This window comes from Hyla sarda, chromosome 1 (genome assembly GCF_029499605.1).
Source record: "Hyla sarda isolate aHylSar1 chromosome 1, aHylSar1.hap1, whole genome shotgun sequence".
NCBI lineage: Eukaryota > Metazoa > Chordata > Amphibia > Anura > Hylidae > Hyla > Hyla sarda.
In genome coordinates, this window is record NC_079189.1 from 275,444,939 (window position 1) to 275,465,644 (window position 20,706).

Genomic DNA, 20,706 nt, shown 5'->3' on the forward strand with positions numbered 1-20,706 from the left:
ACAGTATACAGGGTGTGAAGCTGTCAACGGCCATCCTAAGCTGAATGCGCCTGTTCTCGTCAGATCGCAGACTGGTACCCAGCTTAGGGCCCGGTAAGTACCAGCATGGGAGACTGACTGGGAATCCCAGGTGTCGTTGACGTTTTGCTCTGTTGCCGCCTTACGCTCCGATTCCGAAAAGGATTTATTGATGCTTAAATCCACAGTATACAGGGTGTGAAGATATCTACGGCCATCCTAAGCTGAATGCGCCTGTTCTCGTCAGATCGCAGACTGGTACAGATCTTAGGGCCCGGTAAGTACCGGCATGGGACACTGGCTGGGAATCCCGGCTGCCGTTGACATTTTGCTCTGTTGCCGCCTTCCGTTCCGATTCCGAAAAGGATTTATTGATGCTTAAATGCACAGTATACAAAATATGAAGCTGTCAACGGCCATCCTAAGCTGAACGCGCCTGCTCTCGTCAGATCGCAGACTGCTACCCAGCTTAGGGCCTGGTAAGTACCAGCATGGGAGACTGGCTGGGAATCCCAGGTGCAGTTGACATTTTAATCTGTTGCCGCCTTCCGCTCCGATTCGGAAAAGGATTTATTGATGCTTAAATCCACAATATACAGGGTGTGAAGCTGTCAACGGCCATCCTAAGCCTGAACATGCCTGCTCTCCTCAGATCGCAGACTGCTGCCCGGCAGATACCGGCATGGGAGACTGGCTGGCAATCCAAGGTGCCATTGACATTTTGCTCTGTTGCCGCCTTCTTCTCCGATTAATAAAAATATTTATTGATGGTTAAATCCACAATATACAAGGCGTAAAGATGTCAACGGACATCCTAAGCTGAACGCGCCTGCTCTCGTCAGATCGCAGACTGCTACCCAGCTTAGGGCCAGGTAAGTACCAGCATGGGAGACTGGCTGGGAATTCCAGGTGTTGTTGACATTTTGCTCTGTAGCCGCCTTCCGCTCCGATTCCGAAAATGATTTATTGATGCTTAAATCCACAGTATACAGCTTGTGAAGCTGTCTACGGCTATCCTAACCTGAATGCGCCTGCTCTCGTCAGATCGCAGACTGCTACCCAGCTTAGAGCCCGGTAAGTACCAGTATGGGAGACTGGCTGGGAATCTCAGGTGTTGTTGACATTTTGCTCTGTAGCTCTGTAGACAGTTTGCTCCGATTCCGAAAAGGATTTATTGATGCTTAAATCCACAATATACAGGGTGTGAAGCCGTCTACGGCTATCCTAAGCTGAATGCGCCTGTTCTTGTCAGATCGCAGACTGCTGCCCGGCAAGTACGGGCATGGGAGACTGGCTGGCAATCCAAGGTGCTATTGACATTTTGATCTGTTGCAGCCTTCCTCTCCGATTAAAAAAAATATTTATTGATGCTTAAATCCACAGTATACAAGGCGTGAAGATGTCAACGCCCATCCTAAGCTGAACGCGCCTGCTCTCATCAGATCGCAGACTGCTACCCAGCTTAGGGCCCGGTAAGTACTGGCATGGGAGACTGGCTGGGAATCCCGGGTGCCGTTGACATTTTGCTCTATTGCTGCCTTCCGCTCCGATTCCGAAAAGAATTTATTGATGCTTAAATCCACAGTATACAAGGTGTGAAGCTGTCGACGGCCATCCTAAGCTTAACGCGCCTGCTCTCGTCAGATCGCAGACTGGTACAGATCTTAGGGCCCGGTAAGTACCGGCATGGGACACTGGCTGTGAATCCCGGCTGCCGTTGACATTTTGCTCTGTTGCCGCCTTCCGTTCCAATTCCGAAAAGGATTTATTGATGCCTAAATGCACAGTATAAAGGGCGAGAAGCTGTCAACGGCCATCCTAAGCTGAACGCGCCTGTTCTCGTCAGATGGCAGACTGCTACCCAGCTTCGGGCCTGGTAAGTACCAGCAAGGGAGACTGGCTGGGAATTCCGGGTGCAGTTGACATTTTGCTCTGTTTCTGCTCCGATTCCGAAAATTATTTATTGATGCTTAAATCCACAGTATACAAAGCGTGAAGCTGTCAACGGCCATCCTAAGCTGAACGCGCCTGCTCTCGTCAGATCGCAGACTGCTACCCAGCTTAGGGCCTGGTAAGTACCAGCATGGGAGACTGGCTGGGAATCCCGGGTGCAGTTGACATTTTAATCTGTTGCTGCCTTCCGCTCCGATTCGGAAAAGGATTTATTGATGCTTAAATCCACAATACACAGGGTGTGAAGCTGTCAACGGCCATCCTAAGCCTGAATGTGCCTGCTCTCCTCAGATCGCAGACTGCTGCCCGGCAGTTACCAGCATGGGAGACTGGCTGGCAATTCAAGGTGCCATTGACATTTTGCTCTGTTGCCGCCTTCCTCTCCGATTAATAAAAATATTTATTGATGCTTAAATCCACAATTTACAAGGCATGAAGATGTCAACGGCCATCCTAAGCTGAACGCGCCTGCTCTCGTCAGATCGCAGACTGCTACCCAGCTTAGGGCCCAGTAATTACTGGCATGGGAGACTGGCTGGGAATCCCGGGTGCAGTTTACATTATGCTCTGTTGCCGCCTTCCGTTCCGATTCCGAAAAGGATTTATTGATGCTTAAATGCACAGTATAAAAAGCATGAAGCTTTCAATGGCCATCCTAAGCTGAACGCGCCTGCTCTCGTCAGATCGCAGACTGCTCTAGCTTAGGGCCCGGTAGGTACTGGCATGGGAGACTGGCTGGGAATCCCGGTTGCCGTTGACATTTTGCTCTATTGCTGCCTTCCGCTCCGATTCCGAAAATAATTTATTGATGCTTAAATCCACAGTATACAAGGTGTGAAGCTGTCGACGGCCATCCTAAGCTTAACTCGCCTGCTCTCGTCAGATCGCAGACTGGTACAGATCTTAGGGCCCGGTAAGTACCGGCATGGGACACTGGCTGGGAATCCCGGCTGCCGTTGACATTTTGCTCTCTTGCCGCCTTCCGTTCCGATTCCGAAAAGGATTTATTGATGCTTAAATGTACAGTATAAAAATCATGAAGCTGTCAATGGCCATCCTAAGCTGAACGCGCCTGCTTTCGTCAGATCGCAGACTGCTACCTAGCTTAGGGCCCGGTAAGTACTGGCATGGGAGACTGGCTGGGAATCCCGGTTGCCGTTGACATTTTGCTCTATTGCTGCCTTCCGCTCCGATTCCGAAAATAATTTATTGATGCTTAAATCCACAGTATACAGGGTGTGAAGCTGTCAACGGCCATCCTAAGCTGAACGTGTCTGCTCTCCTCAGATCGCAGACTGCTGCCCGGCAGATACCGGCGTGGGAGACTGGCTGGCAATCCAAGGTGCCATTGACATTTTGCTCTGTTGCCGCCTTCCTCTCCGATTAATAAAAATATTTATTGATGCTTAAATCCACAGTATACAAAGTGTGAAGCTGTCAACGGCCATTCTAAGCTGAACGTGCCTGCTCTCGTCAGATCGCAGACTGCTACCCAGCTAAGGGCCTGGTAAGTACCAGCATGGGAGACTGGCTGGGAATCCCGGGTGCAGTTGACATTTTAATCTGTTGCCGCCTTCCGCTCCGATTCGGAAAAGGATTTAATTGATGCTTAAATGCACAGTATAAAGTGCGTGAAGCTGTCAACGGCCATCCTAAGCTGAACGCGCCTGCTCTCGTCAGAACGCAGACTGCTACCCAGCTTAGGGCCCGGTAAGTACCAGCATGGGAGACTGGCTGGGAATCCCAGGTGTTGTTAACATTTTGCTCTGTAGCCGCCTTCCGCTCCGATTCCGAAAAGGATTTATTGATGCTTAAATCCACAGTATACAGGGTGTGAAGCCGTCTACGGCTATCCTAAGCTGAATGTGCTTGTTCTTGTCAGATCGCAGACTGCTGCCCGGCAAGTACGGGCATGGGAGACTGGCTGGCAATCCAAGGTGCTATTGACATTTTGCTCTGTTGCCGCCTTCCTCTCCCATTCCGAAAAGGATTTATTGATGCTTAAATGCACAGTATAAAAAGCATGAAGCTGTCAATGGCCATCCTAAGCTGAACGCGCCTGCTCTCGTCAGATCGCAGACTGCTACCCAGCTTAGGGCCCGGTAAGTACTGGCATGGGAGACTGGCTGGGAATCCCGGCAGCCGTTGACATTTTGCTCTGTTGCCGCCTTCCGTTCCGATTCCGAAAAGGATTTATTGATGCTTAAATGCACAGTATACAAAGTGAGAAGCTGTCAACGGCCATCCTAAGCTGAACGCGCCTGCTCTCGTCAGATCGCAGACTGCTACCCAGCTTAGGGCCTGGTAAGTACCAGCATGGGAGACTGGCTGGGAATCCCGGGTGCAGTTGACATTTTAATCTGTTGCAGCCTTCCGCTCCTATTCGGAAAAGGATTTATTGATGCTTAAATGCACAGTATAAAGGGCGTGAAGCTGTTAACGGACATCCTAAGCTGAACGCGCCTGCTCTCGTCAGATCGCAGACTGCTACCCAGCTTAGGGCCTGGTAAGTACCAGCATGGGAGACTGGCTGGGAATCTCAGGTGTTGTTGACATTTTGCTCTGTAGCTCTGTAGACATTTTGCTCCGATTCCGAAAAGGATTTATTAAATCCTCAATATACAGGGTGTGAAGCCGTCTACGGCTATCCTAAGCTGAATGCGCCTGTTCTTGTCAGATCGCAGACTGCTGCCCGGCAAGTACGGGCATGGGAGACTGGCTGGCAATCCAAGGTGCTATTGATCTGTTGCCGCCTTCCTCTCCGATTAAAAAAAATATTTATTGATGCTTAAATCCACAGTATACAAAGAGTGAAGATGTCAACAGCCATCCTAAGCTGAACGCGCCTGTTCTCGTCAGATCGCAGACTGCTACCCAGCTTAGGGCCCGGTAAGTACTGGCATGGGAGACTGGCTGGGAATCCCGGGTGCCGTTGATATTTTGCTCTATTGCTGCCTTCCGCTCCGATTCCGAAAATAATTTATTGATGCTTAAATCCACAGTATACAAGGTGTGAAGCTGTCGACGGCCATCCTAAGCTTAACGCGCCTGCTCTCGTCAGATCGCAGACTGGTACAGATCTTAGGGCCCGGTAAGTTCCGGCATGGGACACTGGCTGGGAATCCCGGCTGCCGTTGACATTTTGCTCTGTTGCCGCCTTCCGTTCCAATTCCGAAAAGGATTTATTGATGCTTAAATGCACAGTATAAAGGGCGAGGAGCAGTCAACGGCCATCCTAAGCTGAATGCGCCTGTTCTCGTCAGATCGCAGACTGCTACCCAGCTTCGGGCCTGGTAAGTACCAGCATGGGAGACTGGCTGGGAATCCCGGGTGCAGTTGACATTTTGCTCTGTTTCTCCTCAGATTCCGAATTTTTTTTATTGATGCTTAAATCCACAGTATACAAAGTGTGAAGCTGTCAACGGTCATCCTAAGCTGAACGTGCCTGCTCTCGTCAGATCGCAGACTGCTACCCAGCTTAGGGCCTGGTAAGTACCAGCTTGGGAGACTGGCTGGGAATCCCAGGTGCAGTTGACATTTTAATCTGTTGCCGCCTTCCGCTCCAATTCGGAAAAGGATTTATTGATGCTTAAATCCACAATATACAGGGTGTGAAGCTGTCAACGGCCATCCTAAGCCTGAACGTGTCTGCTCTCCTCAGATCGCAGACTGTTGCCCGGCAGTTACCGGCATGGGAGACTGGTTGGCAATACAAGGTGCCATTGACATTTTGCTCTGTTGCCGCCTTCCTCTCCGATTAATAAAAATATTTATTGATGCTTAAATCCACAATATACAAGGCGTGAAGCTGTCAACGGCCATCCTAAGCTGAACGCGCCTGCTCTCGTCAGATCGCAGACTGCTACCCAGCTTAGGGCCTGGTAAGTACCAGCATGGGAGACTGGCTGGGAATCCCGGGTGCAGTTGACATTTTAATCTGTTGCCGCCTTCCGCACCGATTCGGAAAAGGATTTATTGATGCTTAAATCCACAATATACAGGGTGCGAAGCTGTCAACGGCCATCCTAAGCCTGAACGTGCCTGCTCTCCTCAGATCGCAGACTGCTGCCCGGCAGTTACCGGCATGGGAGACTGGCTGGCAATCCAAGGTGCCATTGACATTTTGCTCTGTTGCCGCCTTCCTCTCCGATTAAAAAAATATTTATTGATGTTTAAATCCACAATATACAAGGCGTGAAGATGTCAACGGCCATCCTAAGCTGAACGCGCCTGCTCTCGTCAGATCGCAGACTGCTACCCAGCTTAGGGCCCAGTAAGTACCGGCATGGGAGACTGGCTGGGAATCCCGGTTGCCGTTGACATTTTGCTCTGTTGCCGCCTTCCGCTCCGATTCCGAAAAGAATTTATTGATGCTTAAATCCACAGTATACAAGGTGTGAAGCTGTCGACGGCCATCCTAAGCTTAACGCGCCTGCTCTCGTCAGATCGCAGACTGGTACAGATCTTAGGGCCCGGTAAGTACCGGCATGGAACACTGGCTGGGAATCCCGGCTGCCGTTGACATTTTGCTCTGTTTCCGCCTTCCGTTCCGATTCCGAAAAGGATTTATTGATGCTTAAATCCACAGTATACAAAGTGTGAAGCTGTCAATGGCCATTCTAAGCTGAACGCGCCTGCTCTCGTCAGATCGCAGACTGCTACCCAGCTTAGGGCCTGGTAAGTACCAGCATGGGAGACTGGCTGGGAATCCCGGGTGCAGTTGACATTTTAATCTGTTGCCGCCTTCCGCTCCGATTCGGAAAAGGATTTATTGATGCTTAAATGCACAGTATAAAGGGCGTGAAGCTGTCAACGGCCATCCTAAGCTGAACGCGCCTGCTCTCGTCAGAACGCAGACTGCTACCCAGCTTAGGGCCCGGTAAGTACCAGCATGGGAGACTGGCTGGGAATCCCAGGTGTTGTTGACATTTTGCTCTGTAGCCGCCTTCCGCTCCGATTCCGAAAAGGATTATTGATGCTTAAATCCACAGTATACAGGGTGTGAAGCCGTCTACGGCTATCCTAAGCTGAATGTACCTGTTCTTGTCAGATCGCAGACTGCTGCCCGGCAAGTACGGGCATGGGAGACTGGCTGGCAATCCAAGGTGCTATTGACATTTTGCTCTGTTGCCGCCTTCCTCTCCGATTCCGAAAAGGATTTATTGATGCTTAAATGCACAGTATAAAAAGCATGAAGCTGTCAATGGCCATCCAAAGCTGAACGCGCCTGCTCTCGTCAGATCGCAGACTGCTACGCAGCCTAGGGCCCGGTAAGTACTGGCATGGGAGACTGGCTGGGAATCCCGGGTGCCGTTGACATTTTGCTCTATTGCTGCCTTCCGCTCCGATTCCGAAAAGAATTTATTGATGCTTAAATCCACAGTATACAAGGTGTAAAGCTGTCGACGGCCATCCTAAGCTTAACGCGCCTGCTCTCGTCAGATCGCAGACTGGTACAGATCTTAGGGCCCGGTAAGTACCGGCATGGGACACTGGCTGGGAATCCCGGCTGCCGTTGACATTTTGCTCTGTTGCCGCCTTCCGTTCCGATTCCGAAAAGGATTTATTGATGCTTAAATGCACAGTATAAAGGGCGAAAAGCTGTCAACGGCCATCCTAAGCTGAACGCGCCTGCTCTCGTCAGATCGCAGACTGCTATCCAGCTTAGGGCCCGGTAAGTACCAGCATGGGAGACTGGCTGGGAATCCCAGGTGTCGTTGACATTTTGCTCTGTTGCCGCCTTCCGCTCTGATTCCGAAAAGGATTTATTGATGCTTAAATCCACAGTATACAGGGTGTGAAGATGTCTACGGCCATCCTAAGCTGAATGCGCCTGTTCTTGTCAGATCGCAGACTGCTACCCAGCTTCGGGCCTGGTAAGTACCAGCATGGGAGACTGGCTGGGAATCCTGGGTGCAGTTGACATTTTGCTCTGTTTCTGCTCCGATTCCGAAAATTATTTATTGATGCTTAAATCCACAGTATACAAAGTGTGAAGCTGTCAACGGCCATCCTAAGCTGAACGCGCCTGCTCTCGTCAGATCGCAGACTGCTACCCAGCTTAGGGCCCGGTAAGTACCAGCATGGGAGACTGGCTGGGAATCCCAGGTGTTGTTGACATTTTGCTCTGTAGCCGCCTTCCGCTCTGATTACGAAAAGGATTTATTGATGCTTAAATCCACAATATACAGGGTGTGAAGCCGTCTACGGCTATCCTAAGCTGAAAGTGCCTGTTCTTGTCAGATCGCAGACTGCTGCCCGGCAAGTACGGGCATGGGAGACTGGCTGGCAATCCAAGGTGCTATTGAAATTTTGCTCTGTTGCCGCCTTCCTCTCCGATTCCGAAAAGGATTTATTGATGCTTAAATGCACAGTATAAAAAGCATGAAGCTGTCAATGGCCATCCTAAGCTGAACGCGCCTGCTCTCGTCAGATCGCAGACTGCTACCCAGCTTAGGGCCCGGTAAGTACTGGCATGGGAGACTGGCTGGGAATCCCGGATGCCGTTGCCATTTTGCTCTATTGCTGCCTTCCGCTCCGATTCCGAAAAGATATTATTGATGCTTAAATCCACAGTATAAAGGGCGAGAAGCTGTCAAAGGCCATCCTAAGCTGAACGCACTTCCTCTCGTCAGATCGCAGACTGCTACCCAGCTTAGGGCCCGGTAAGTATCAGCATGGGAGACTGGCTGGGAATCCCAGGTGCCGTTGACATTTTGCTCTATTGCTGCCTTCCGCTCCGATTCCGAAAATAATTTATTGATGCTTAAATCCACAGTATACAAGGTGTGAAGCTGTCGACGGCCATCCTAAGCTTAACGTGCCTGCTCTCGTCAGATCGCAGACTGGTACAGATCTTAGGGCCCGGTAAGTACCGGCATGGGACACTGGCTGGGAATCCCGGCTGCCGTTGACATTTTGCTCTGTTGCCGCCTTCCGTTCCGATTCCAAAAAGGATTTATTGATGCTTAAATGCACAGTATAAAGGGCGAGAAGCTGTCAACGGCCATCCTAAGCTGAACACGCCTGCTCTCGTCAGATCGCAGACTGCTACCCAGCTTAGGGCCCGGTAAGTACCAGCATGGGAGACTGGCTGGGAATCCCGGGTGCCGTTGGCCTTTTTAATCTGTTGCCGCCTTCCGCTCCGATTCGGAAAAGGATTTATTGATGCTTAAATCCACAGTATAAAGGGCGTGAAGCTGTCAACGGCCATCCTAATCTGAACACGTCTGCTCTCGTCAGATCGCAGACTGCTACCCAACTTAGGGCCCGGTAAGTACCAGCATGGGAGACTGGCTGGGAATCCCAGGTGTCGTTGACATTTTGCTCTGTTGCCGCCTTACGCTCCGATTCCGAAAAGGATTTATTGATGCTTAAATCCACAGTATACAGGGTGTGAAGATGTCTACGGCCATCCTAAGCTGAACGCGCCTGCTCTCGTCAGATCGCAGACTGCTACCCAGCTTAGGGCCCAGTAAGTACCGGCATGGGAGATTGGCTGGGAATCCCGGGTGCAGTTGACATTTTGCTCTGTTGCCGCCTTCCCTTCCGATTCCGAAAAGGATTTATTGATGCTTAAATGCACAGTGTAAAAAGCTTGAAGCTGTCAATGGCCATCCTAAGCTGAACGCGCCTGCTCTTGTCAGATCGCAGACGGCTACCCAGCTTAGGGCCCGGTAAGTACCGGCATGGGAGACTGGCTGGCAATCCAAGGTGCCATTGACATTTTGCTCTCTTGCCGCCTTCCTCTCCGATTAATAAAAATATTTATTGATGCTTAAATCCACAATATACAAGGCGTGAAGCTGTCAACGGCCATCCTAAGCTGAACGCTCCTGCTCTCGTCAGATCGCAGACTGCTACCCAGCTTAGGGCCTGGTAAGTACCAGCATGGGAGACTGGCTGGGAATCCCGGGTGCAGTTGACATTTTAATCTGTTGCCGCCTTACGCTACGATTCCGAAAAGGATTTATTGATGCTTAAATCCACAGTATAGAGGGTGTGAAGATGTCTACGGCCATCCTAAGCTGAATGCGACTGTTCTCGTCAGATCGCAGACTGCTACCCAGCTTCGGGCCTGGTAAGTACCAGCATGGGAGACTGGCTGGGAATCCCGGGTGCAGTTGACATTTTGCTCTGTTTCTGCTCCGATTCCGAAAATTATTTATTGATGCTTAAATCCACAGTATACAAAGTGTGAAGCTGTCAACGGCCATCCTAAGCTGAACGCGCCTGCTCTCGCCAGATCGCAGACTGCTACCCAGCTTAGGGCCTGGTAAGTACCAGCATGGGAGACTGGCTGGGAATCTCAGGTGTTGTTGACATGTAGCTCTGTAGACATTTTGCTTTGATTCCGAAAAGGATTTATTGATGCTTAAATCCACAATATACAGAGTGTGAAGCCGTCTACGGCTATCCTAAGCTGAATGTGCCTGTTCTTGTCAGATCGCAGACTGCTGCCCGGCAAGTACGGGCATGGTAGACTGGCTGGCAATCCAAGGTGCTATTGACATTTTGCTCTGTTGCCGCCTTCCTCTCCGATTTCGAAAAGGATTTATTGATGCTTAAATGCACAGTATAAAAAGCAAGAAGCTTTCAATGGCCATCCTAAGCTGAACGCGCCTGCTCTCGTCAGATCGCAGACTGCTTCCCAGCTTCGGGCCTGGTAAGTACCAGCATGGGAGACTGGCTGGCAATCCAAGGTGCTATTGACATTTTGATCTGTTGCCGCCTTCCTCTCTGATTAAAAAAAATATTTATTGATGCTTAAATCCACAGTATACAAGGTATGAAGATGTCAACGGCCATCCTAAGCTGAACGCGCCTTCTCTCGTCAGATCGCAGACTGCTACCCAGCTTAGGGCCCGGTAAGTACTGGCATGGGAGACTGGCTGGGAATCCCGGGTGCCGTTGATATTTTGCTCTATTGCTGCCTTCCGCTCCGATTCCGAAAATAATTTATTGATGCTTAAATCCACAGTATACAAGGTGTGAAGCTGTCGACGGCCATCCTAAGCTTAACGCGCCTGCTCTCGTCAGATCGCAGACTGGTACAGATCTTAGGGCCCGGTAAGTACCGGCATGGGACACTGGCTGGGAATCCCGGCTGCCGGCGACATTTTGCTCTGTTGCCGCCTTCCGTTCCAATTCCGAAAAGGATTTATTGATGCCTAAATGCACAGTATAAAGGGCGAGAAGCTGTCAACGGCCATCCTAAGCTGAACGCGCCTGTTCTCGTCAGATCGCAGACTGCTACCCTGCTTCGGGCCTGGTAAGTACCAGCAAGGGAGACTGGCTGGGAATCCCGGGTGCAGTTGACATTTTGCTCTGTTTCTGCTCAGATTCCGAAAATTATTTATTGATGCTTAAATCCACAGTATACAAAGTGTGAAGCTGTCAACGGCCATCCTAAGCTAAACGCGCCTGCTCTCGTCAGATCGCAGACTGCTACCCAGCTTAGGTCCTGGTAAGTACCAGCATGGGAGACTGGCTGGGAATCCCGGGTGCAGTTGACTTTTTAATATGTTGCCGCCTTCCGCTCCGATTCGGAAAATGATTTATTGATGCTTAAATCCACAATATACAGGGTGTAAAGCTGTCAACGGCCATCCTAAGCCTGAACGTGCCTGCTTTCCTCAGATCGCAGACTGCTGCCCGGCAGTTACCGGCATGGGAGACTGGCTGGCAATCCAAGGTGCCATTGACATTTTGCTCTGTTGCCGCCTTCCTCTCCGATGAAAAAAATATTTATTGATGCTTAAATCCACAATATACAAGGCGTGAAGATGTCAACGGCCATCCTAAGCTGAACGCGCCTGCTCTCGTCAGATCGCAGACTGCTACCCAGCTTAGGGCCCAGTAAGTACCGGCATGGGAGACTGGCTGGGAATCCCGGGTGCAGTTGACATTTTGCTCTGTTGCCGCCTTCCGCTCCGATTCCGAAAAGAATTTATTGATGCTTAAATCCACAGTATACAAGGTGTGAAGCTGTCGACGGCCATCCTAAGCTTAACGCGCCTGCTCTCGTCAGATCGCAGACTGGTACAGATCTTAGGGCCCGGTAAGTACCGGCATGGGACACTGGCTGGGAATCCCGGCTGCCGTTGACATTTTGCTCTGTTGCCGCCTTCCGTTCCGATTCCGAAAAGGATTTATTGATGCTTAAATGCACAGTATACAAAGTGTGAAGCTGTCAACAGCCATCCTAAGCTGAACGCGCCTGCTCTCGTCAGATCGCAGACTGCTACCCAGCTAAGGGCCCAGTAAGTACCGGCATGGGAGACTGGCTGGGAATCCCGGGTGCAGTTGACATTTTGCTCTGTTGCCGCCTTCCGTTCCGATTCCGAAAAGAATTTATTGATGCTTAAATCCACAGTATACAAGGTGTGAAGCTGTCGACAGCCATCCTAAGCTTAACGCGCCTGCTCTCGTCAGATAGCAGACTGGTACAGATCTTAGGGCCCGGTAAGTACCGGCATGGGACACTGGCTGGGAATCCCGGCTGCCGTTGACATTTTGCTCTGTTGCCGCCTTCCTTTCCGATTCCGAAAAGGATTTATTGATGCTTAAATGCACAGTATACAAAGTGTGAAGCTGTCAACGGCCATCCTAAGCTGAACGCACCTGCTCTCGTCAGATCGCAGACTGCTACCCAGCTTAGGGCCCGGTAAGTACCAGCATGGGAGACTGGCTGGGAATCTCAGGTGTTGTTGACATTTTGCTCTGTAGCTCTGTAGACATTTTGCTCCGATTCCGAAAAGGATTTATTGATGCTTAAATCCACAATATACAGGGTGTGAAGTCGTCTACGGCTATCCTAAGCTGAATGCGCCTGTTCTTGTCAGATCGCAGACTGCTGCCCGGCAAGTACGGGCATGGGTGACTGGCTGGCAATCCAAGGTGCTATTGACATTTTGATCTGTTGCCGCCTTCCTCTCCGATTAAAAAAAATATTTATTGATGCTTAAATCCACAGTATACAAGGCGTGAAGATGTCAACGGCCATCCTAAGCTGAACGCGCCTGCTCTCGTCAGATCGCAGACTGGTACAGATCTTAGGGCCCGGTAAGTATCGGCATGGGACACTGGCTGGGAATCCCGGGTGCAGTTGACATTTTAATCTGTTGCCGCCTTACGCTCCGATTCGGAAAAGGATTTATTGATGCTTAAATGCACAGTATAAAGGGCGTGAAGCTGTCAACGGCCATCCTAAGCTGAACGCGCCTGCTCTCGTCAGATCGCAGACTGCTACCCAGCTTAGGGCCCGGTAAGTACCAGCATGGGAGACTGGCTGGGAATCCCAGGTGTCGTTGACATTTTGCTCTGTTGCCGCCTTACGCTCCGATTCCGAAAAGGATTTATTGATGCTTAAATCCACAGTATACAGGGTGTGAAGTTGTCTACGGCCATCCTAAGCTGAATGTGCCTGTTCTCGTCAGATCGCAGACTGCTACCCTGCTTCGGGCCTGATAAGTACCAGCATGGGAGACTGGCTGGGAATCCCGGGTGCAGTTGACATTTTGCTCTGTTTCTGCTCCGATTCCGAAAATTATTTATTGATGCTTAAATCCACAGTATACAAAGTGTGAAGCTGTCAACGGCCATCCTAAGCTAAATGCACCTGCTCTCGTCAGATCGCAGACTGCTACCCAGCTTAGGGCCTGGTAAGTACCAGCATGGGAGACTGGCTGGGAATCCCGGGTGCAGTTGACATTTTAGTCTGTTGCCGCCTTCCGCTCAGATTCGGAAAAGGATTTATTGATGCTTAAATGCACAATAAACAGGGTGTGAAGCTGTCAACGGCCATCCTAAGCCTGAACGTGCCTGCTCTCCTCAGATCGCAGACTGCTGCCCGGCAGTTACCGGCATGGGAGACTGGCTGGCAATCCAAGGTGCCATTGACATTTTGCTCTGTTGCCACCGATTAAAAAAATATTTATTGATGCTTAAATCCACAATATACAAGGCGTGAAGATGTCAACGGCCATCCTAAGCTGAACGCGCCTGCTCTCGTCAGATCGCAGACTGCTACCCAGCTTAGGGCCCAGTAAGTACCGGCATGGGAGACTGGCTGGGAATCCCGGGTGCAGTTGACATTTTGCTCTGTTGCCGCCTTCCGCTCCGATTCCGAAAAGAATTTATTGATGCTTAAATCCACAGTATACAAGGTGTGAAGCTGTCGACGGCCATCCTAAACTTAACGCGCCTGCTCTCGTCAGATCGCAGACTGGTACAGATCTTAGGGCCCGGTATGTACCGGCATGGGACACTGGCTGGGAATCCCGGCTGCCGCTGACATTTTGCTCTGTTGCCGCCTTCCGTTCCGATTCCGAAAAGGATTTATTGATGCTTAAATGCACAGTATACAAAGTGTGAAGCTGTCAACGGCCATCCTAAGCTGAACGCGCCTGCTCTCGTCAGATCGCAGACTGCTACCCAGCTTAGGGTCTGGTAAGTACCAGCATGGGAGACTGGCTGGGAATCCCGGGAGCAGTTGACGTTTTAATCTGTTGCCGCCTTCCGCTCCGATTCGGAAAAGGATTTATTGATGCTTAAATGCACAGTATAAAGGGCATGGAGCTGATAATGGCCATCCTAAGCTGAACGCGCCTGCTCTCGTCAGATTGCAGACTGCTACCCAGCTTAGGGCCCGGTAAGTACCAGCATGGGAGACTGGCTGAGAATCTCAGGTGTTGTTGACATTTTGCTCTGTAGCTCTGTAGACATTTTGCTCCGATTCCAAAAAGGATTTATTGATGCTTAAATCCACAATATACAGGGTGTGAAGCCGTCTACGGCTATCCTAAGCTGAATGCGCCTGTTCTTGTCAGATCGCAGACTGCTGCCCGGCAAGTACGGGCATGGGAGACTGGCTGGCAATCCAAGGTGCTATTGACATTTTGATCTGTTGCCGCCTTACTCTCCGATTAAAAAAAATATTTATTGATGCTTAAATCAACAGTATACAAGGCATGAAGATGTCAACGGCCATCCTAAGCTGAACGCGCCTGCTCTTGTCAGATCGCAGACTGCTTCCCAGCTTAGGGCCCAGTAAGCACTGGCATGGGAGACTGGCTGGGAATCCCAGGTGCCGTTGACATTTTGCTCTATTGCTGCCTTCCGCTCCGATTCCGAAAATAATTTATTGATGCTTAAATCCACAGTATACAAGGTGTGAAGCTGTCGACGGCCATCCTAAGCTTAACGCGCCTGCTCTCGTCAGATCGCAGACTGGTACAGATCTTAGGGCCCGGTAAGTACCGGCATGGGACACTGGCTGGGAATCCCGGCTGCCGTTGACATTTTGCTCTGTTGCCGCCTTCCGTTCCGTTCCGATTCCGAAAAGGTTTTATTGATGCTTAAATGCACAGTATAAAGGGCGAGAAGCTGTCAACGGCCATCCTAAGCTGAACTCGCCTGCTCTCGTCAGATCGCAGACTGCTACACAGCTTAGGGCCCGGTAAGTACCAGCATGGGAGACTGGCTGGGAATCCCAGGTGTCGTTGACATTTTGCTCTGTTGCCGCCTTTCGCTCCGATTCCGAAAAGGATTTATTGATGCTTAAATCCACAGTATACAGGTTGTGAAAATGTCTACGGCCATCCTAAGCTGAATGCGCCTGTTCTTGTCAGATCGCAGACTGCTACCCAGCTTCGGGCCTGGTAAGTACCGGCATGGGAGGCTGGCTGGGAATCCTGGGAGCAGTTGAAATTTTGCTCTGTTTCTGCTCCGATTCCGAAAATTATTTATTGATGCTTAAATCCACAGTATACAAAATGTGAAGCGTACAACGGCCATCCTAAGCTGAACACGCCTGCTCTCGTCAGATCGCAGACTGCTACCCAGCTTAGGGCCCGGTAAGTACCAGCATGGGAGACTGGCTGGGAATCCCAGGTGTTGTTGACATTTTGCTCTGTAACCGCCTTCCGCTTCGATTCCGAAAAGGATTTATTGATGCTTAAATCCACAGTATACAGGGTGTGAAGCCGTCTACGGCTATCCTAAGCTGAATGTGCCTGTTCTTGTCAGATCGCAGACTGCTGCCCGGCAAGTACGGGCATGGGTGACTGGCTGGCAATCCAAGGTGCTATTGACATTTTGCTCTGTTGCCGCCTTACTCTCCGATTCCGAAAAGGATTTATTGATGCTTAAATGCACAGTATAAAAAGCATGAAGCTGTCAATGGCCATCCTAAGCTGAACGCGCCTGCTCTCGTCAGATCGCAGACTGCTACCCAGCTTAGGGCCCGGTAAGTACTGGCATGGGAGACTGGCTGGGAATCCCAGGTGCCGTTGACATTTTGCTCTATTGCTGCCTTCCGCTCCGATTCCGAAAATAATTTATTGATGCTTAAATCCACAGTATACAAGGTGTGAAGCTGTTGACGGCCATCCAAAGCTTATTTATGCCTAAATGCACAGTATAAAGGGCAAGAAGCTGTCAACGGCCATCCTAAGCTGAACGCGCCTGCTCTCGTCAGATCGCCGCATTCCGCTCCGATTCGGAAAAGGATTTATTGATGCTTAAATCCACAATACACAGGGTGTGAAGCTGTCAACGGCCATCCTAAGCCTGAACGTGCCTGCTCTCCTCAGATCGCAGACTGCTGCCCGGCAGTTACCGGCATGGGAGGCTGGCTGGCAATCCAAGGTGCCATTGACATTTTGCTCTGTTGCCACCTTCCTCTCCGATTAAAAAATTATTTATTGATGCTTAAATCCACAATATACAAGGCGTGAAGATGTCAATGGCCATCCTAAGCTGAACGCGCCTGCTCTCGTCAGATCGCAGACTGCTACCCAGCTTAGGGCCCAGTAAGTACCGGCAAGGGAGACTGGCTGGGAATACCGGGTGCAGTTGACATTTTGCTCTGTTGCCGCCTTCCATTCCGTTTCCGAAAAGGATTTATTGATGCTTAAATGCACAGTATAAAAAGCATGAAGCTGTCAATGGCCATCCTAAGCTGAACGCGCCTGCTCTCGTCAGATCGCAGACTGGTACAGATCTTAGGGCCCGGTAAGTACCGGCATGGGACACTGGCTGGGAATCCCGGCTGCCGTTGACATTTTGCTCTGTTGCCGCCTTCCGTTCCGATTCCGAAAAGGATTTATTGATGCTTAAATGCACAGTATACAAAATGAGAAGCTGTCAACGGCCATCCTAAGCTGAACGTGCCTGCTCTCGTCAGATCGCAGACTGCTACCCAGCTTAGGGCCTGGTAAGTACCAGCATGGGAGACTGGCTGGGAATCCCGGGTGCAGTTGACATTTTAATCTGTTGCCGCCTTCCGCTCCTATTCGGAAAAGGATTTATTGATGCTTAAATGCACAGTATAAAGGGCTTGAAGCTGTTAACGGACATCCTAAGCTGAACGCGCCTGCTCTCGTCAGATCGCAGACTGCTACCCAGCTTAGGGCCCGGTAAGTACCAGCATGGGAGACTGGCTGGGAATCTCAGGTGTTGTTGACATTTTGCTCTGTAGACATTTTGCTCCGAATCCGAAAAGGATTTATTAAATCCACAATATACAGGGTGTGAAGTCGTCTACGGCTATCCTAAGCTGAATGCGCCTGTTCTTGTCAGATCGCAGACTGCTGCCCGGCAAGTCCGGGCATGGGAGACTGGCTGGCATTCCAAGGTGCTATTGACATTTTGATCTGTTGCCGCCTTCCTCTCCGATTAAAAAAAATATTTATTGATGCTTAAATCCACAGTATACAAGGCGTGAAGATGTCAACGGCCATCCTAAGCTTAACGCGCCTGCTCTCGTCAGATCGCAGACTGCTACCCAGCTTAGGGCCCGGTAAGTACTGGCATGGGAGACTGGCTGGGAATCCCTGGTGCCGTTGATATTTTGCTCTATTGCTGCCTTCCGCTCCGATTCCGAAAAGAATTTATTGATGCTTAAATCCACAGTATACAAGGTGTGAAGCTGTCGACGGCCATCCTAAGCTTAACGCGCCTGCTCTCGTCAGATCGCAGACTGGTACAGATCTTAGGGCCCGGTAAGTACCGGCATGGGACACTGGCTGGGAATCCCGGCTGCCGGCGACATTTTGCTCTGTTGCCGCCTTCCGTTCCAAATCCGAAAAGGATTTATTGATGCCTAAATGCACAGTATAAAGGGCGAGAAGCTGTCAACGGCCATCCTAAGCTGAACGCGCCTGTTCTCGTCAGATCGCAGACTGCTACCCTGCTTCGGGCGTGGTAAGTACCAGCAAGGGAGACTGGCTGGGAATCCCGGGTGCAGTTGACATTTTGCTCTGTTTCTGCTCCGATTCCGAAAATTATTTATTGATGCTTAAATCCACAGTATACAAAGTGTGAAGCTGTCAACGGCCATCCTAAGCTGAACGCGCCTGCTCTCGTCAGATCGCAGACTGCTACCCAGCTTAGGTCCTGGTAAGTACCAGCATGGGAGACTGGCTGGGAATCCCAGGTGTCGTTGACATTTTGCTCTGTTGCCGCCTTCCGCTCCGATTCCGAAAAGGATTTATTGATGCTTAAATCCACAGTATACAGAGTGTGAAGACGTCTACGGCCATCCTAAGCTGAATGCGCCTGTTCTCGTCAGATCGCAGACAGCTACCCAGCTTAGAGCCTTGTAAGTACCAGCATGGGAGACTGGCTGGGAATCCCGGGTGCAGTTGACATTTTAATCTGTTGCCGCCTTCCCCTCCGATTCGGAAAAGGATTTATTGATGCTTAAATTCACAATATACAGGGTGTGAAGCTGTCAACAGCCATCCTAAGCCTGAACGTGCCTGCTCTCCTCAGATCGCAGACTGCTGCCCGGCAGTTACCGGCATGGGAGACTGGCTGGCAATCCAAGGTGCCATTGACATTTTGCTCTGTTGCCGCCTTCCTCTCCGATTAAAAAAATATTTATTGATGCTTAAATCCACAATATACAAGGCGTGAAGATGTCAACGGCCATCCTAAGCTGAACGCGCCTGCTCTCGTCAGATCGCAGACTTCTACCCAGCTTAGGGCCCAGTAAGTACCGGCATGGGAGACTAGCTGGGAATCCCGGGTGCAGTTGACATTTTGCTCTGTTGCCGCCTTCCGCTCCGATTCCGAAAAGGTTTTATTGATGCTTAAATGCACAGTATACAAAGTGTGAAGCTGTCAACGGCCATCCTAAGCTGAACGCGCCTGCTCTCGTCAGATCGCAGACTGCTACCCAGCTTAGGTCCTGGTAAGTACCAGCATGGGAGACTGGCTGGGAATCCCGGGTGCAGTTGACTTTTTAATATGTTGCCGCCTTCCGCTCCGATTCGGAAAATGATTTATTGATGCTTAAATCCACAATATACAGGGTGTAAAGCTGTCAACGGCCATCCTAAGCCTGAACGTGCCTGCTTTCCTCAGATCGCAGACTGCTGCCCGGCAGTTACCGGCATGGGAGACTGGCTGGCAATCCAAGGTGCCATTGACATTTTGCTCTGTTGCCGCCTTCCTCTCCGATGAAAAAAATATTTATTGATGCTTAAATCCACAATATACAAGGCGTGAAGATGTCAACGGCCATCCTAAGCTGAACGCGCCTGCTCTCGTTAGATCGCAGACTGCTACCCAGCTTAGGGCCCAGTAAGTACCGCCATGGGAGACTGGCTGGGAATCCCGGGTGCAGTTGACATTTTGCTCTGTTGCCGCCTTCCGCTCCGATTCCGAAAAGAATTTATTGATGCTTAAATCCACAGTATACAAGGTGTGAAGCTGTCGACGGCCATCCTAAGCTTAACGCGCCTGCTCTCGTCAGATCGCAGACTGGTACAGATCTTAGGGCCCGGTAAGTACCGGCATGGGACACTGGCTGGGAATCCCGGCTGCCGTTGACATTTTGCTCTGTTGCCGCCTTCCGTTCCGATTCCGAAAAGGATTTATTGATGCTTAAATGCACAGTATACAAAGTGTGATGCTGTCAACAGCCATCCTAAGCTGAACGCGCCTGCTCTCGTCAGATCGCAGACTGCTACCCAGCTAAGGGCCCAGTAAGTACCGGCATGGGAGACTAGCTGGGAATCCCGGGTGCAGTTGACATTTTGCTCTGTTGCCGCCTTCCGTTCCGATTCCGAAAAGAATTTATTGATGCTTAAATCCACAGTATACAAGGTGTGAAGCTGTCGACAGCCATCCTAAGCTTAACGCGCCTGCTCTCGTCAGATAGCAGACTGGTACAGATCTTAGGGCCCGGTAAGTACCGGCATGGGACACTGGCTGGGAATCCCGGCTGCCGTTGACATTTTGCTCTGTTGCCGCCTTCCGTTCCGATTCCGAAAAGGATTTATTGATGCTTAAATGCACAGTATACAAAGTGTGAAGCTGTCAACGGCCATCCTAAGCTGAACGCACCTGCTCTCGTCAGATCACAGACTGCTACCCAGCTTAGGGCCCGGTAAGTACCAGCATGGGAGACTGGCTGGGAATCTCAGGTGTTGTTGACATTTTGCTCTGTAGCTCTGTAGACATTTTGCTCCGATTCCGAAAAGGATTTATTGATGCTTAAATCCACAATATACAGGGTGTGAAGTCGTCTACGGCTATCCTAAGCTGAATGCGCCTGTTCTTGTCAGATCGCAGACTGCTGCCCGGCAAGTACGGGCATGGGTGACTGGCTGGCAATCCAAGGTGCAATTGACATTTTGATCTGTTGCCGCCTTCCTCTCCGATTAAAAAAAATATTTATTGATGCTTAAATCCACAGTATACAAGGCGTGAAGATGTCAACGGCCA

At 50.4% G+C, this 20,706-nt stretch overlaps 21 pseudogenes; all 21 read left to right on the plus strand.

Moving 5' to 3' along the window:
- Positions 1–426: 426 nt before the first annotated feature.
- On the plus strand, positions 427–546 carry LOC130329867 (5S ribosomal RNA; annotated as a pseudogene).
- A 273-nt stretch (positions 547–819) lies between these two features.
- On the plus strand, positions 820–939 carry LOC130352285 (5S ribosomal RNA; annotated as a pseudogene).
- A 480-nt stretch (positions 940–1,419) lies between these two features.
- Positions 1,420–1,539, plus strand: LOC130332381 (5S ribosomal RNA; annotated as a pseudogene).
- A 479-nt stretch (positions 1,540–2,018) lies between these two features.
- Positions 2,019–2,138, plus strand: LOC130351905 (5S ribosomal RNA; annotated as a pseudogene).
- Positions 2,139–3,610: 1,472 nt separating this feature from the next.
- On the plus strand, positions 3,611–3,730 carry LOC130347850 (5S ribosomal RNA; annotated as a pseudogene).
- A 272-nt stretch (positions 3,731–4,002) lies between these two features.
- On the plus strand, positions 4,003–4,122 carry LOC130352520 (5S ribosomal RNA; annotated as a pseudogene).
- Positions 4,123–4,204: 82 nt separating this feature from the next.
- Positions 4,205–4,324, plus strand: LOC130351906 (5S ribosomal RNA; annotated as a pseudogene).
- Positions 4,325–5,781: 1,457 nt separating this feature from the next.
- Positions 5,782–5,901, plus strand: LOC130351907 (5S ribosomal RNA; annotated as a pseudogene).
- A 676-nt stretch (positions 5,902–6,577) lies between these two features.
- On the plus strand, positions 6,578–6,697 carry LOC130352799 (5S ribosomal RNA; annotated as a pseudogene).
- Positions 6,698–6,779: 82 nt separating this feature from the next.
- On the plus strand, positions 6,780–6,899 carry LOC130352900 (5S ribosomal RNA; annotated as a pseudogene).
- A 271-nt stretch (positions 6,900–7,170) lies between these two features.
- On the plus strand, positions 7,171–7,290 carry LOC130352179 (5S ribosomal RNA; annotated as a pseudogene).
- A 284-nt stretch (positions 7,291–7,574) lies between these two features.
- Positions 7,575–7,694, plus strand: LOC130353152 (5S ribosomal RNA; annotated as a pseudogene).
- A 277-nt stretch (positions 7,695–7,971) lies between these two features.
- On the plus strand, positions 7,972–8,091 carry LOC130321044 (5S ribosomal RNA; annotated as a pseudogene).
- Positions 8,092–8,969: 878 nt separating this feature from the next.
- On the plus strand, positions 8,970–9,089 carry LOC130353043 (5S ribosomal RNA; annotated as a pseudogene).
- A 689-nt stretch (positions 9,090–9,778) lies between these two features.
- Positions 9,779–9,898, plus strand: LOC130352026 (5S ribosomal RNA; annotated as a pseudogene).
- Positions 9,899–12,566: 2,668 nt separating this feature from the next.
- On the plus strand, positions 12,567–12,686 carry LOC130318665 (5S ribosomal RNA; annotated as a pseudogene).
- A 480-nt stretch (positions 12,687–13,166) lies between these two features.
- On the plus strand, positions 13,167–13,286 carry LOC130314762 (5S ribosomal RNA; annotated as a pseudogene).
- A 2,073-nt stretch (positions 13,287–15,359) lies between these two features.
- On the plus strand, positions 15,360–15,479 carry LOC130322431 (5S ribosomal RNA; annotated as a pseudogene).
- A 669-nt stretch (positions 15,480–16,148) lies between these two features.
- Positions 16,149–16,268, plus strand: LOC130348007 (5S ribosomal RNA; annotated as a pseudogene).
- A 1,434-nt stretch (positions 16,269–17,702) lies between these two features.
- On the plus strand, positions 17,703–17,822 carry LOC130327416 (5S ribosomal RNA; annotated as a pseudogene).
- Positions 17,823–18,301: 479 nt separating this feature from the next.
- LOC130351997 (5S ribosomal RNA) lies at positions 18,302–18,421 on the plus strand (annotated as a pseudogene).
- The last annotated feature ends 2,285 nt before the right edge of the window (positions 18,422–20,706 follow it).